Raw genomic sequence first — 14,923 nt, 5'->3', positions numbered from 1 at the left:
GGCGGGGGAGTGCTCCCTACTCAGGGGGAGGAGGAGGAGGAGAGAACAGAGGAGGAGGAGTCAGCCTTCTCTCTCTCCCATCCTCTCCCCCGGCTTGCGGGACTCACCCAGCAGAGACTTCCTTGTTAAACTTCTGGGCCCTCAGCTCAGGTACCTGGGCTGTTCTGACTTGCTGCCAGCTTTTTGTTTCTCTTGCTGCTGGACTTTGTTGGTAACATACAGAAATGTTGATAACTTTGGTGGATTTATTTTGTATTCTGCAACTTTGTTGAAGTTGTAAATTGTTTCTAGTAGTTTTTTAGTTGATTCTCTAGGGTTCTCTAAGTATACCATCGTATCATCTGCAAAGAGAGATCATTTGGTTTCCTCCTTACCTACTCTAATTCCTTTAATCTCTTTTTCATCTCTTATTGACAAGCTAGTGTTTCTAATACAATATTGAACAGTAATGGTGATAGTGGGCAGCCTTGTTTCACTCTAGTTTATCCCCATTACATCTGATTTCTGCCAACTTTTGAAAAGCTCATTTGCTGCTCACTGTCCCTCAGCTCCTCTTCAGTCCTCAGAGCTTTTCCTCCAGACTTCTAAGGCGGTGCCTGGGATAATTAAACGTCTCCCAAGGCTATGCTCTGATGAGTCCCGACCTTTCAGCTCTGAACTGTCATTAAAAAGTGATCTAAGTGTTTGAGTCCCACTTTCTGTTGGAGAGGGACGTTGACAATTATGACCCTTTCCTTACCTTATCAGTCTAAAAAGGGAGCTTGGATTTACCAAGGCTGGGACAAAGTTCGGGGAGTTTGGGATTTTCCATGAGGAACTGGTACAGAGTGGAAAGAACATTGGAGTAAAGTCCCTGAAGAAGTTATGATCTCTAAGTCACTTCATTTATAAAATGGGGACAATACTTCCTCTGTCTGTCTCATAGAGCTCTCTGGTGTGGGGAGCAAATGAAACGATGTATGTCTGGGCTACTGCAGCTTGGAACCATGATAATTTATCTAGCTTCTTACTACTCCCCTCCACAGATCCCATGAGCCAAACAATCTGGACTGTTCACTGCCCCTTGCAAATCTCTTGTGATTTCCTGCCTCTATCATGCCTTTCACTAGTGCTGTTGCCTATGCCGACAATAACTTGCCCATTGAATTTCTAACTATTTTCAAAATCCAAATCAAATGTCACCCTTTTCAGGAGCTTTCTGGGTCTGCCACTTGTTGGGAATTAGTGTTTGAACCTCACCTACTATGCTATATTGCACCTGTCTTATGCACTTAAATAACATTTTGTTTCATAGTTTTCTGTGTTCCACAGGGATCCTGTATCTGCAATGCACTCCTTCCTCACCCCTACACTGAAGAATCCCTACTTCCTTTAAAGCATGGCTCAGGTGACATTCCTATAGGAGGTTTTGTCTGAGTGCCCCATTATTTGGACTCTTCCTCCACCAAAATTACTTTGTAGTGCAATGGATAGAACACTGGACCAAGAAGACCCCTGAGTGCAAACCTGTGTGACTGGCAATTCATCTAACCCCTGCCTCAGTTTCCTTGTTTGTAAAATGAGAATAATAATAGCACCTATCTGTCAAGGTTGTTGTGAGGATCTAATGAGATGACAGTAAAGTGCAAGAGAGCTTTATATTTGGTTCTAAAGGTAACAGTAGAACAGGAGTGACATAGTCAGATCTAAACTTTTTTTTTAAATTAAATTTATTTAATATTTTCCCCCAGTTGTATGCTAAAAATTGTTTTTATATATATTTTCAAACTCTGAATTCCAAATTCTCTCCTTTCCTCCTTCCTCACTCTCTCATTGAGAAGGCAAGCAATATATGTGTATAATCATGCAAAACATTTCCATAATAGTCATATTGTGAAAGAAAAATAGCCTACCCCCCAAAAAAAACTCAAGAAAAATAAAGTTTAAAAAATAGTATGCTTCAATCTGTATTCAGATACCATCAGTTCTTTCTCTGGATATGGATAGATGATAGGATGCATATCATAAAACCTTCTGAGTTCAGACTTATACTTTTTTCCCCTCTTAATAGTATTTTATTTTTCCAAATACATTTAAAGATAGTTTTCAACTTTTTTTAAACAAAGGCTTTATTTTCAAAACACATGTATAAATAGTTTTCAACATTCACTCTTGCAAAACCTTGTGTTCCAAAATTTTCTTTCTCCCTCCCTTCCTTTTACCCACTCCCCTAGACAGCAAGTAATTCAAAATAATGTTAAACATGTACAATTCTTCTATATATATTTCCACAATTATCATGCTACACAAGAAAAATTAGATTAAAAAGGAAAAACATGAGAAAGAAAGTAAAATACAAGCAAACAACAACAAAAGTGAAAATACTAATGTTGTGATTCATACACAATCCCTATATTCCTCTCAATTGGTGCATATGTCTCTCTCAATCAAAAGACCACTGGAACTGGCCTGAATCACCTTACTCAACATTTATTTTTGTAAGATTTTGTGTTCCAAGTTTTTTTCTCTCTCCTTTATTTTCCTTCCTCCCCAAGACAGCAAACAATCTGATATAGATTATACATGTACAATATTTTAAAACATATTTCCATATTTGTCATGTCATACAAAAAAAATCAGACCAAAAAGGGGAAAAAAAAACATGAGAAAGAAAAAGTAAACAAAAGATGAAAATACTATGCTTTGATCTGCCTCCAGTCTCCATAATTCTCTCTTTGGATGGAGATGGCATTTTCCATCCCAAGTCTATTGGAATTGTCTTGGATCACCATATTGCTAAGAAGAGCTAAATCCATCACAACTGATCATCATACAATCTTGCTATTACTGTGTACAATGTTCTCTTGGTTCTTCTCACTTCACTCAGCATCAGTTCATGTAAGTTTTTCCAATATCAGACTGCAGATCTATACTTTAGCAAAATTCCTGTGGCAATTGAATGGAGAATAGATTTGGGGGGTAAAGACTGGAAGCACAGGGAGACCACTAAAAGACTATTGCATATAAAGAACTGATTCAAATCTATAAGAATACAAGCCATTCTCCAACTGATAAATGGTTAAAGACTGCCAATTTTTAGATGAAATTAAAATCATTTCTAGACATATGAAAAAATGCTCTAAATCACTATGAGTCAGAGAAATGCAAATTAAGACAACTCTGAGGTACTACTACATACCTCTCACATTGGCTAAGATGACAGGAAAGTTTAACGATAAATTAAATTTATTTAATTTGGGAAATTGGGACACCAATTCATTGTTGGTGGAGTTGTGAACTGATCCAACCATTCTGAAGAGCAATATGGAACTATGCCCAAATGGCTATCAAACTGGCCATACCCTTTGATCTAGCAGTGTCTCTACTGAGCCTGAATCCCAAAGAGATCTTAAAGGAGGGAAAAGGACCTGTATGTGCAAAATGTGCAAAAATATTTGTGGTAGCCCTTTTTGTAGTGGCAAGAAACTGGAAACTGAATGGACACCCATTAGTTGGAGAATGGCTGAATAAATTATGGTATATGAATGTTATGGAATATTATTGTTCTATAAGAAACGACCAACAAGATGATTTCAGAAAGACCTGGAGAGACTTACTTGAACTGATGCTGAGTGAAATGAGCAGAACAAAGGGAATACTGAACACAACAACAAGATTTTGTGATGATCAACTCTGATGGACTTAGCTCTTTTCAACAACAATGAGGTGATTCAGGCCAATTCCAATAGATTTGTGATGAAGAGAGCCATTTGGATCCAGAAAAAGGACTAAGGGGCTGAATGTATAATGTTCGAATTAACTTTCTGGAGGTCCTTGGGATCAGCCGGAGAAGTGATGAAGGTAGGATAGCCACCACAAGGCTGGTCCAAGATGGACTGTCTCTTTTCCAGTCCTTCTTAGCCCTTACAATTACATCATTACAGTATTCTGAATATGTGTGAACTAGAAAACCATTAAATCACCATATTAAGTACTAAGTATATATGTGAACTAGAGAACCATCATCTCATCAATTCCACTGAGTTAACACCTTGTTGTAAGTATCCTTGTTTCAAATATACTTCTCCAGAGTTCTGGCCCTCTAGATCTCCCACTTTCTTTTGTTTTAGAACACAGGTGGTCACGCCCTCCCTGACTTCTCAGGAAGATAGGTGAGAACACCAAAAAAGAGGTGATTATGTCCTCCCTGACTTCTCAGGGAGGTTAAAACACCAAATCAGATATTGTTAGGAGGTTTCTTCTGGGCTGAAAGGTCTTACTTGAAACAGGTATACGTAAATCCATCAGCATGGGAGGTATTACACAAATATATAGTAATATATATATTACACAGGCTAGTAGTGATGTAACAACATGAATCAACATGAGGAATTATACATGTCCATAAGTCCTAGAAGGAGGATATATAAATAATAATCACACATGTATCTCCTTCAGCAGTCAAGAGATAGTCCAAAACCAATCTATTGTCCATTACTTCATGTGTCAGGGAATCCAATAATTCCTGCAAGTTTTGAAGTCCTGCAACAGTCTCATCATGTGTCAAGGATTCCAATGATTCCTGAGAGTTTTCAGGTCTTGCAACAATCTTATCATGTCTCAGGGAATCTAATGATCCCTGCAAGTTTTGAAGTTCTATAGCAATCTCATCAACAATTTTTGATGTTCATGAGTCAATTGTCATACACATAGGGTTAACTGTCAGGCTCTTTCAGTGGCACATGTTGTCAGAGATGGAACCACTTGATGTTTCTTGAGTCTTCTCCTTTGTTTCAAGGGCCATTTCTCTGATGGACAAGGTGAAGATGGCTTGTTGACACCCATCTGATTTCTTCTCCATCTGTAGAGATACAAGGAAACCCTCTGCCCCAAGCAGTTAACCTATCTGGTCCCTTCCATTCACCACTTTCTGGATCTCTTCATATCACCTGGAGATTATTTAAAGATAGTGAAGCTGCTCGCACTGGACACTGTCCTTCTGGCAGGTTATAAAACCTGTCTGCTGGAGCCCGTGCATCTTTGTCAAAAAAAAAAAAAATTAATAGTGTAAAGAGAGCCAATTCATGAGTGAAGAAACTTCTTTTATTAGTGCAGACTAGAACCTTCTCTACAACTTACAATGTTAGGAAGTTGCCTAGAGTGCTCAGAGATTAAGCAACTTGTGTAGGACCACACAGACTACTCCATTGGAAATGATTTGGTTGATCTTGTTGCTGTGGATGGCCTGGTCCATCAGAATTGGTCATCATATAGTATTGTTGTTGAAGTATATAATGATCTCCTGGTCCTGCTCATTTCACTCAGCATCAGTTCGTGTAACAGACAGTATATTTTAAAGGTAGGTCTTGAATGAAGTCCTTCTGGTCTCAGTGCTGGTTCTGTGTCCACCATGACACGTTTCCTCAGGCGAATCATATAAAGCTGCTCTCTTCATTGCTCCCCAATTGCAATCCCTTTCCCCCATCAGGTTGCTTCTTGGCTGATTGATCATGTGGGAGTACTGAACTTCTAAAGATTCTCTGGGTGTAACAGTGGCTGCCATCATGCCCCAAGTGTTTTTTGCCTGGGGCCCTGGAGCTGAGCCCAGCTTCCCATTTCCCTGAATCAATCTATATTCTGATGCCCAATAAAAGCCTCTATTGCATTTTGGACATGGGGTTTTGGGTCTTGTTCTCCCACCCTGTTTTTTATGCCAACATTGAGCTTTCAGTGCCCTACTTTACCACATTGAAAGTACTGACGAGTCTCTCTGGAAGTCCCTTGCCAAAAGGGAACCCATCTTCCCATGTTCTCCATCATAGCCTGGGTATAAAAGGCATTTGTGCCCACTATGGCACAGCGTCTTATGATCTCCTCTAAAGGAGCATCCTTGTGTAGTTCTAATATAATTAATTCTTCTACAAATCTCATTGGCATTTTCTCTAGTAGGTTGACTTATCATAATTTCTGTTGCTACATTTTCACCAATAGTTCATATGACAGCTGTCTGCAAACGTCCCACAAAGTCAGCAAAGAGTTAGTTCATTTAGACCTTGCACTATTTTGATGAAGGCTTCCCTACAATCTTGTCTTCCTGGGAGGGTACCCCATGCTTAGATAGCAGCAGCAGCAATTTGCTCATATGCTGCTGTAGGATAATTAATCTGCACTAAAGTGTCTGCAAAATGACCTATACCTGTTAGTTGGTCACAGGTATTGGTATTTTAACTCCAGGTTGTCTATTTCATTGGGCTTTTATTCTATAGAATTCATTATACTCAGAAAGGCACAACAAGTGCTGTCCAGGTTCTAAACATATCCTTGCTAAAGATTTCCAATCATTAGGGGTTAAAATTTCAAAAGTAAAATTCTCTAATAACATCTTAACATAAGACAATGTAGACCCATAAAGAGTGCAACACTTTTCCCAGATCTGTGATAATTTCCATATTAAACAGAATGTATTTTCTTTTTTCTTGACCTGAAGAGTCAAACTCTTTAATTACAGGGTACAGCCTGAGTCCTTGGAGAAGTGATGAAGTCAGGACAGACACTAGAGTCTGGTCAAAGATGGAATGTCTCATTTCCAGTACTTCTTAGCTCTTATATATCTTAGTACTATTACATCATTACAGCATACTGAATATGTGTGAACTAGAGAACCATCACATCACCAAACTAAATACTAAGTATATATGTGAACTAGAGAACACTCACCTCATCAATTTTACTGAGTTAACACCTTGTTGAAAGTATCCTTGTTTCAAGTTCTGGCCCTCTACATCACAGCATAGTATTTTGATCTTTTTGTTGTTGTTTTCTTTTTCATTTTTTTCCCTTTTTGATCTCATTTTTTTTCTTGTGCAACATAATTGTGGAAATATGTATAGCAGAATTGCAGATATTTAACATATATTGGATTACTTGCTGTTTAGGGTAGAGGGGAGGGGGAAGGAAGGGAGAAAAAATTTGGAACACAAGGTTTTGTAAGAATGAATAATGAAAATTATCTTTGCATATATTTTGAAAATTAAAAGCAATTATTTACAAAAACAAGTCAATTTAACTAACAAAAAAAAAAAAAGACTTGCAATATTCTAGGTGAAAGGCAGTAAGAACTAGGACTATATGTGACCATATAAATGGAGAGAAGGGGATATATATGAAAATTGTTGTGAATATAAAAATGCCAAGATTAAGCAAATGATTGGATATGTATGTAGGGTTACAGAGCATTAAGAACCAAGGTTATTACCCTGGAATAGCTATTGGTACTTCAAATGTAATAGAAAAGTTGGGAAGAATTTTTGATAATGTTGGATTTGAGTTGGATTGAGATTGAAATGTCCAACAGGCATCTGGAGATGTAGGACTGGAGCTCAGGAGAATAAAGTATATATAGATCTGGAAAAACATTTTCAAGTAGTTGATTATTGAATCTCAAGGAGATGTTATGTGCTACCAATTGGATGGTACAGGGGATAAAGCTCTGTGTCTGGAGTCAGGAAGACCAGTGTTTGAACCTACTCAGAAATACACACTAAACTGTGAGACTGAGCCAAATTACTTAATTTTTCTCAACCTCAGGTTCCTCAACTGTAAAATGGGGATAATAATAGCACCTACCTCACAGGGTTGTCCAAAGAATCAAAATGAGATATTTGTAAAATACAACGCGTGGCACATAGTAAGTCCTTAATAAATGCTCATTTCTTTCTTCCCTCCCATAGGAGAGATTAAAGAAAAGAGATCATAGGATCATCATGTGATGCCCATTCTTAGTGGGATATGATGAACATCCAGCCAAAATGACTGAACAGTCCTAAATAGTAGAAGGAGAACCAAGACCAGAGGGGAGGGAGTATGCAGGTTTCCAGAACAGTAAAATAAGGCAGAAAGGTTAAGTGGAAAATGAGAATTGACAAATAGACTTGTCAATTAAGAAATCACTAGTAATTCTGGAGAAAGTTTAAGTTGAATGAGAAAATGGGAAGGGGGAGGGGGAATTTAGGAGCCAGCAGAAAAAGAGGAAGTAGAGGTCAAATATATTTGACTATTATTTTTTTTTAAGCTAGGGGAAATTCCTTGAATATAGAAATATGGAGAGCAATTTGGAATTATGCCCAAAGAGCAATCAAGCAGTGCATGCCTTTTTATCCAGCAATATCACTACTAGGTCTGTATCCCAAAGAGATCATTAAAAAAGGGAAAAGGACTTACATGTTAAAAAATATTTATAGCAGGTCTTTTGGGGTGACAAAGAATTGGAAACAGAGGGGAAGGCCCATCAATTGGAGAATGGCTGAATAAATTATGGCATATGAATGTTATGGAATATTATTGTTCTGTAAGAAATGACCAGCAGGATGAATACAGAGAAGCTTGGAGAGACTTACATGAACTAATGCTAAGTGAAATGAGCAGAACCAGGAGATCATTGTACACTTCAACAAGATGATCAGTTCTGATGCATGTGGCTCTTTTCAACAATGAGATGATTCAAACCAGTTCCAATTGTTCAGTAATGAAGAGAATCAGCTACACCCAGAGAAAGAAATGGGAAATAAATGCGGACCACCACATCGCATTTCTACTCTTTCTGTAACTGTTTGCTTGCATTTTTGGTTTTTTTCTTAGGTTTTTTAAACTTTCTTTCTAGATCCGATTTTTCTTGTGCAGCAAGGTAACTGTATAAATATGTATACATATATTGGATTTAACATATACTCTAACATATTTAACATGTATTGGACTATCTGCCATCTAGGGTAGGGAGTGGGGGGAAGGAGGGGAAAAGTTGGAACAAAAAAAAAATAAAAGTTTTATTACCCCTCCCAAAAAATTGTCTTTATACATAATAGGAAAAAACAAAATATTCTTCAAAAATATTTAGTAGTATTTTATTTTTTCATATGCATGTAAAGATAGTTTTCTTTTTTGTAATATTTTGAGTTCCAATTTTTTTCCTTCCTTCCCTCCCTCCCTTTCTCCCTCTCCCCAAGATAGTAAGCTATATAAGCTATACAATCATTTTACAAAACTTTGTGTTCCAAAATTTTCTCCCTCTTTCCCTCCTCTCCTCTCCCCAAGACAGCAAGCAATCTGATATAGGTTAAACATGTGCAATCCTTCTAAACATCCAAAATACTATTTGAAAGGAAAAAATAAATATACAAACAGCCCAGAGCAAACAGAAAGAGGGAAAATCTTCACATTGTGACCTAAACTTCCCAGCTTCAATATGTTCGAGCAAAATATGATTTTAAAAAATGGAATTTACTAATGATGAATGTTAGAGGGGATGCAGGAAAACTGGGATTTGTTGATGCATTGTTGGTGGAGTTGTGAACGAATCCAACCATTCTGGAGAGCAATCTGGAATGATGCCCAAAAAGTTATCAAACTGTGCATACCCTTTGATCCAGCAGTGCTACTACTGAGCTTATACCCCAAGGAGATACTAAAGAAAAGAAAGGGACCTGTATGTGCCAAAATGTTTGTGGCAGCCCTGTTTGTAGTGGCTAGAAGCTGGAAACTGAGCGGATGCCCATCAATTGGAGAATGGTTGGGTAAATTGTGGTATATGAATGTTATGGAATATTATTATTCTGTAAGAAATGACTAGCAAGATGAATACAGAGAGGCTTGGAGAGACTTACATGAACTGATGCTAAGTGAGGATGTATTCTGATGGAAGTGGATTTCTTCAACAAAGAGAAGATCCAATTCAGTTCCAATTGATGGACAGAAGCAGCTACACCCAAAGAAAGAACACTGGGAAATGAATGCAAACTGTTTGAATTTTTGTTTTTCTTCCTGGGTTATTTTTACCTTCTGAATCCAATTCTTCCTGTGCAACAAGAGAACTGTTCGGTTCTGCACACATATATTGTATCTAGGATATACCGTGACATATTTAACATGTATAGGACTGTTTGCCATCTGGGGGAGGGGGTGGAGGGAGGGAGGGGAAAAATCAGAACAGAAGTGAGTGCAAGGGATAATGTTGTAAAAAATTACCCAGGAAGGGGTTCTGTCAATAAAAAGTTATAATTATTAAAAAAAAAAATCCCCCCCCACAAAAAAAAAAGAAAAATGGAATTTATAATTTATTAAGTATATGGTCATTCTGAAATAAATCATTAGCCACATTAAACTGTTTGTATGAGGAACCAAAGCCCAACAATTTTTTAATACTCTGCTCTATTTTCAAGTACCGGAAATGACGCAATCTATGTATCACAATGAGATTCAAGAAATAACAAGTCATTCTGACAGTAATTACAGGAATGTGCTTGTTTGTTTTTGTTTTTGTTTTTTTCAGATTCTACATTCTTAAGGGCTTCAAACACTTTCCATATGTTACTTTACCAATTCAATTAGATGACTTTTTCAGGTATAGTAGAAAAATAACAGAAGCAGCAAGGATCATAGGATGAGTTTTTTGAGGATGGGAGAGACACAAGAATCTCATCAGGGAGTCATACGCCCAAATCACTGATCATGATGGGGAGTCACAATACTCTGCCACAATACTTGAGACTGTCCCTCTATCACCACCACTCAGTATTTTCTTCACTTCTCTAATAGAGGGAATACAACATAGAAAGGGGAAATGAAAGAGATACAAAAGGTATGAAAGTAGCAGTGCCAAGAGAAATAAAGATGAAAGGGGATGAATGTAGGGACAATCTGCTGGAGAAGATAAGAGGAAATGGAATCAGATTCATCTGGAGGGGTTGGCATTGGCAAAGAGAAGAGCTACCTCTTCTCCAGAGACTGGAGAAATATGGACAAGATGATGGAGTATGTCATAGGGATGACGTGAGAAGGGGGGAAGAGGGAGCCCTTTGAGTTCCCTCAAGTTCGTCAGCCATTTATGAGGCAAGGTTCTCAGCTTAAAGGGCGGGTTTAGGCTTGAAGACAGGGAAGGGAAGTGGGAAAAAAAAATCCAATTTGGCAGTAGAATTATCTTGATGTAGTCTTTCCCAAAAGTGAGGATGGATTAGAGATTTAGGATTTTTTTTTTCTTTTTTTTCCAGCTGAGATCATGTAAACAGGAATAAAGAAATCAGATTACAGGAGCAATTTTGGATTGGGTTTTGGCAAGGTGTGATAGGACTAAAGAAAAGGGGAACGAGGAATCTGAGAGGAGAGAATAGTGTTGAGCTGAGCTGGCTCACCAAAGGGCTTAGAATTGGGAAGGGGAGAGTGTAGTTGGACTAGGGGTCATGGCTTGGGAAAGAACAAGATGGAGAGACTGGAGATCCAATAAAGATGAACAGGATTAGAGATCAGAAGGCAAAAGGAAGACAGAATGGTAACAGATTATAAGATAAACATGAAATGTGGTAGCAAGACCAAGGATATGACTATTTCTGTGTGTTGTTTAGGCTAAGAATTAAGAGTTGAGGTAATTATGTGGAGGAACTGGAAAATTAAGAGTATTTGAAAAAACCTAATATGCATGCTGAAGTCTTCTAGAATGAGCGCATGAGTTGAGGTGGAAAGACGATGAGCTTGACACTGATCTGAAAGAAAGGAGAGTGATTTGGGAGTTTGACATAGATTAGATGACAAATTTAGATTATATGAGCCTCAAAAGTGAAGAAAATACTAGTGGTGGTGATAGAGGGACAGTCTCAAGTACTGTGGCAGAGTATTGTGACTCCATCATGACCAGTGACTTGGGGGTATGAAAGTAGCAGTGCCAAAGTGTGGCTGAAAAAGCAATATTCTCAGTGAGTGCCAGAAGATAAAAAGGAAGTTTCAATTGCAATGAAGTTTGTTAATTATAGAGCAAGCATTCCAGTGGGAAAGGGAATAAGTATTTATATAGTACTTACTATGTGTTAGGCACTGTATTATGCACTTATACAAATATATCATCCGACCTCCACACCTCCTAGGAAGTAGGTTATTTGTGCTATTTTACAGTTAAAAGAAACTGAGGCAGAAGTTGGGACATGGCTAGAGTCATACAACTAGTGTCTGAGATTGGATTTGTACTCAGGTCTTCCTAATTTCAGGCGCAGCACTTTAACCACTGTGCCATGAACTGCCCCAGGATACAAAGGATCAGGCAAAATCTAGGATGGAACATTGGGATTGGAAAAGTGTTGCGATTGATGGGAGTAAGGAAGAAGACACCTGGGACAGGGGAAAGGTATGTGTTCTTCAGCAGCCAGGTGTTGGGAAGGGATGGTGTAGGGACTATTCCCAGCCTCAAACTCTAATACAGCCCAGACAAAAAAAAAAAGGAAAGGACAGCCAAGGGAAGAATAAATGGCGGTTAAAGTAGGTCAACTCTAGCAGAATGAGCCCAAATTGTTCAGGAAAGCAAACAATTCAGGGCATTTTGGGAATACAGTTCTGTGGCAAGTGGTATTGGTATCTTGCTGGAGCAAATTGAAGGTACACTTTGGCTTTAGGGTTTCTAGGTGAACTTAAAACTCCCTAGGACAAGCAGCAGCATGGACTAATGTGCAGTTAGGAAGACATATGTTCAAGGCCTATCTCTGATGGTGATAACCATGGATAAATTGCCTAACCTTTCTTGACCTAGAAGATTCTCTGTGCTTAGTAACATAGATGTGGGCAGCATATTTTATTAGGGTGTGCACTCAGGGAATTTTCATCTTCCTTGGAAAAAATTCTTTTTGCCACCAAGAAAACATTTTCATATACAGAATGGAACAGAAAAAGATGTTTAATATATGAAACAATCTCTTGTCCATGTCACGAAGCACATTAAGAAAGTATATTTAACATATTTTAAATTCAATTTTTTTTCATTTTCAAATTTCAACTTCAAATTTCATCCCTTTTCCATTCTTTGAGAAGACAAAAACAAAAACATAACCTATTACAAATGTGTAGAGATGCAAAATAAATTTCTGTATCAGTCATGATCTTAGGGGAAAAAAAATAGAAAATACACTTCAATCTGCATTCTAAGGCCAGCTTTTTATTTGAAGTTGGATAGCATACTTTATCACAAGTTCTTTGGAACTGATTATGTGTTGAGCAGAGTTCGACACATTGCTTTCAAAACTGTTCTGCTTGTTTAATTCTGAACTTTTGCTATTTATTCTGTTCGTTTTAAAAAATGCTTCAATGACTTTTCCTCCTTTTGGGGGGGGGCAACAATATCACTAACTTTCCTTCCAATTGCCCTTTCTGCATATTGAATCCATCTTTTTCTCTGAAAATTGAGCATATATTTCATCATCAGTCATCTGGAGTTATGGTTGGTCATTCCATTGATCAGATAAACTTGCAAGATTTTCTTTACAATATTTTTGTATAAATTGTTCTCCCAGTTCTGCTCATTTCATTCAGCATCAGTTCATACAAGTTTTTCTAAGTTTCTTTCAAACCATCTCTCCTTTCACTATTTCTTACAGTGTTCCATTATCTATCCATAATCATGATACGTGACTGCAGACCATAATCTGTTCAGTCATTTGCCAGTTGCTGTTCACTCAGTTTCCAGTTGTTTTGTTGTTTTAGCAGAGCCGTTTAATGTTTAGGTTTAGTTCTTCTTTCTGTGATCTCTTCAGAGGACAGGCCTCAAGTGGTATTGTGGGTTCAAAGACACAGTTTAATAGTTTTTGTGGATAATTCCAAATTGCTTTGAAGAGTGGTGGCACTAATTCACAACTTCAACAGTGAACCTTATAAGCCTGTGAACTTCCCATAGTCCTTCCAATAACTGTCATCTTTGTTAGTCTGATAGGTGTGAGGCACAATCTAAAAGCTTAATTTGTAATTTTTCTAATTAGTGATTTGAAGTATTTTTTTGATAGAGCTGCTGATAGTTTATAGGTTGTCTTTTGAGAATTATCTGTTTATAGCTTTTGACCATTTGTTTATTGGGAAATACTTGCAATTTTTATTTCAATCAATACACCAGCTCTATACATAGATAGGTATGCATCTACAAATTAAATTAAATCTTTATCCAGGAAGTTTGCCGCAAAGCTTTTTTCCAATTAATTTTTTTCCCTCTAATTTCAACTGAATTGAAGTGTTTGTGTAAAAACGATTTCATAGAATCAAATCTTTCCACTGTCTTCTGTGATTGATCCTCTCTATCCTTTGTCTTGTTATGAATTGGTTATAAACTCTATACTTGTTAAAAGCATTTTTTTCCTTGTTCTTGTAGCTGGTGAGGGAAAGGGAATAAGCATTTATTAAGCATCTACTATATGCCAGGCACTATGATAAGTGCTTTACAAATATTTTCATCTGAACCTCACAATAATCTTGTTAAGTTGGTGGTATTATCCCTATGAAATAGTGGATGGAACTGTATTAGATTAAGGACTTGATCAGGAATATAGTTCATATGTGTCTGAGGCTGAATTTGAACCCTAATTTTTCTAACTCCAGGCCCTGTGCCCCATGCTCTATCCATTGTGCTACCTAGTTGCCTCCAATACTAATAAAGTAATAATACCTCCTCTAATTTGTTTATATGACATTTTACATCGAAATCATTAATCCATTAGGAATTTATTAAGGCAGATAGGTAGAACAGTGGTAGAACAGTAGACTTGGAGTCAAGATGTGAGTTTGAATCCTGCCTGAGACATGTATGATCCTGGTCAAGTCACTTAATTTCTCTCAGCCTCAATGATTTCATCTATAATAATTGTAATTATGTAAATAAGTGTAATAACAGCACTAATTCTTAAGGTCTCTGTGAGAATCAAAAGTATAATATATTAAAGCACTTTATTACATAAATGCTATTATTATATGGGGAGAGGTCTTGCACTACACCTCATTCCTGTTATTTGCTTATTTATGTAGCAAACCTAATCTGTCCCACTGATTGACTTCTCTATTTTTTTAGCCAGGACTAAACTATTCGAATGATTACTTCTTTGTCATATTGTTTGAAATTTGGTACTGTTAAGCCTCTTTTCCCCATTATTTC

This window comes from Sarcophilus harrisii, chromosome 4 (assembly GCF_902635505.1).
Source record: "Sarcophilus harrisii chromosome 4, mSarHar1.11, whole genome shotgun sequence".
Taxonomy (NCBI): Eukaryota; Metazoa; Chordata; class Mammalia; order Dasyuromorphia; family Dasyuridae; genus Sarcophilus; species Sarcophilus harrisii.
This window is presented reverse-complemented; position numbering follows the sequence as displayed.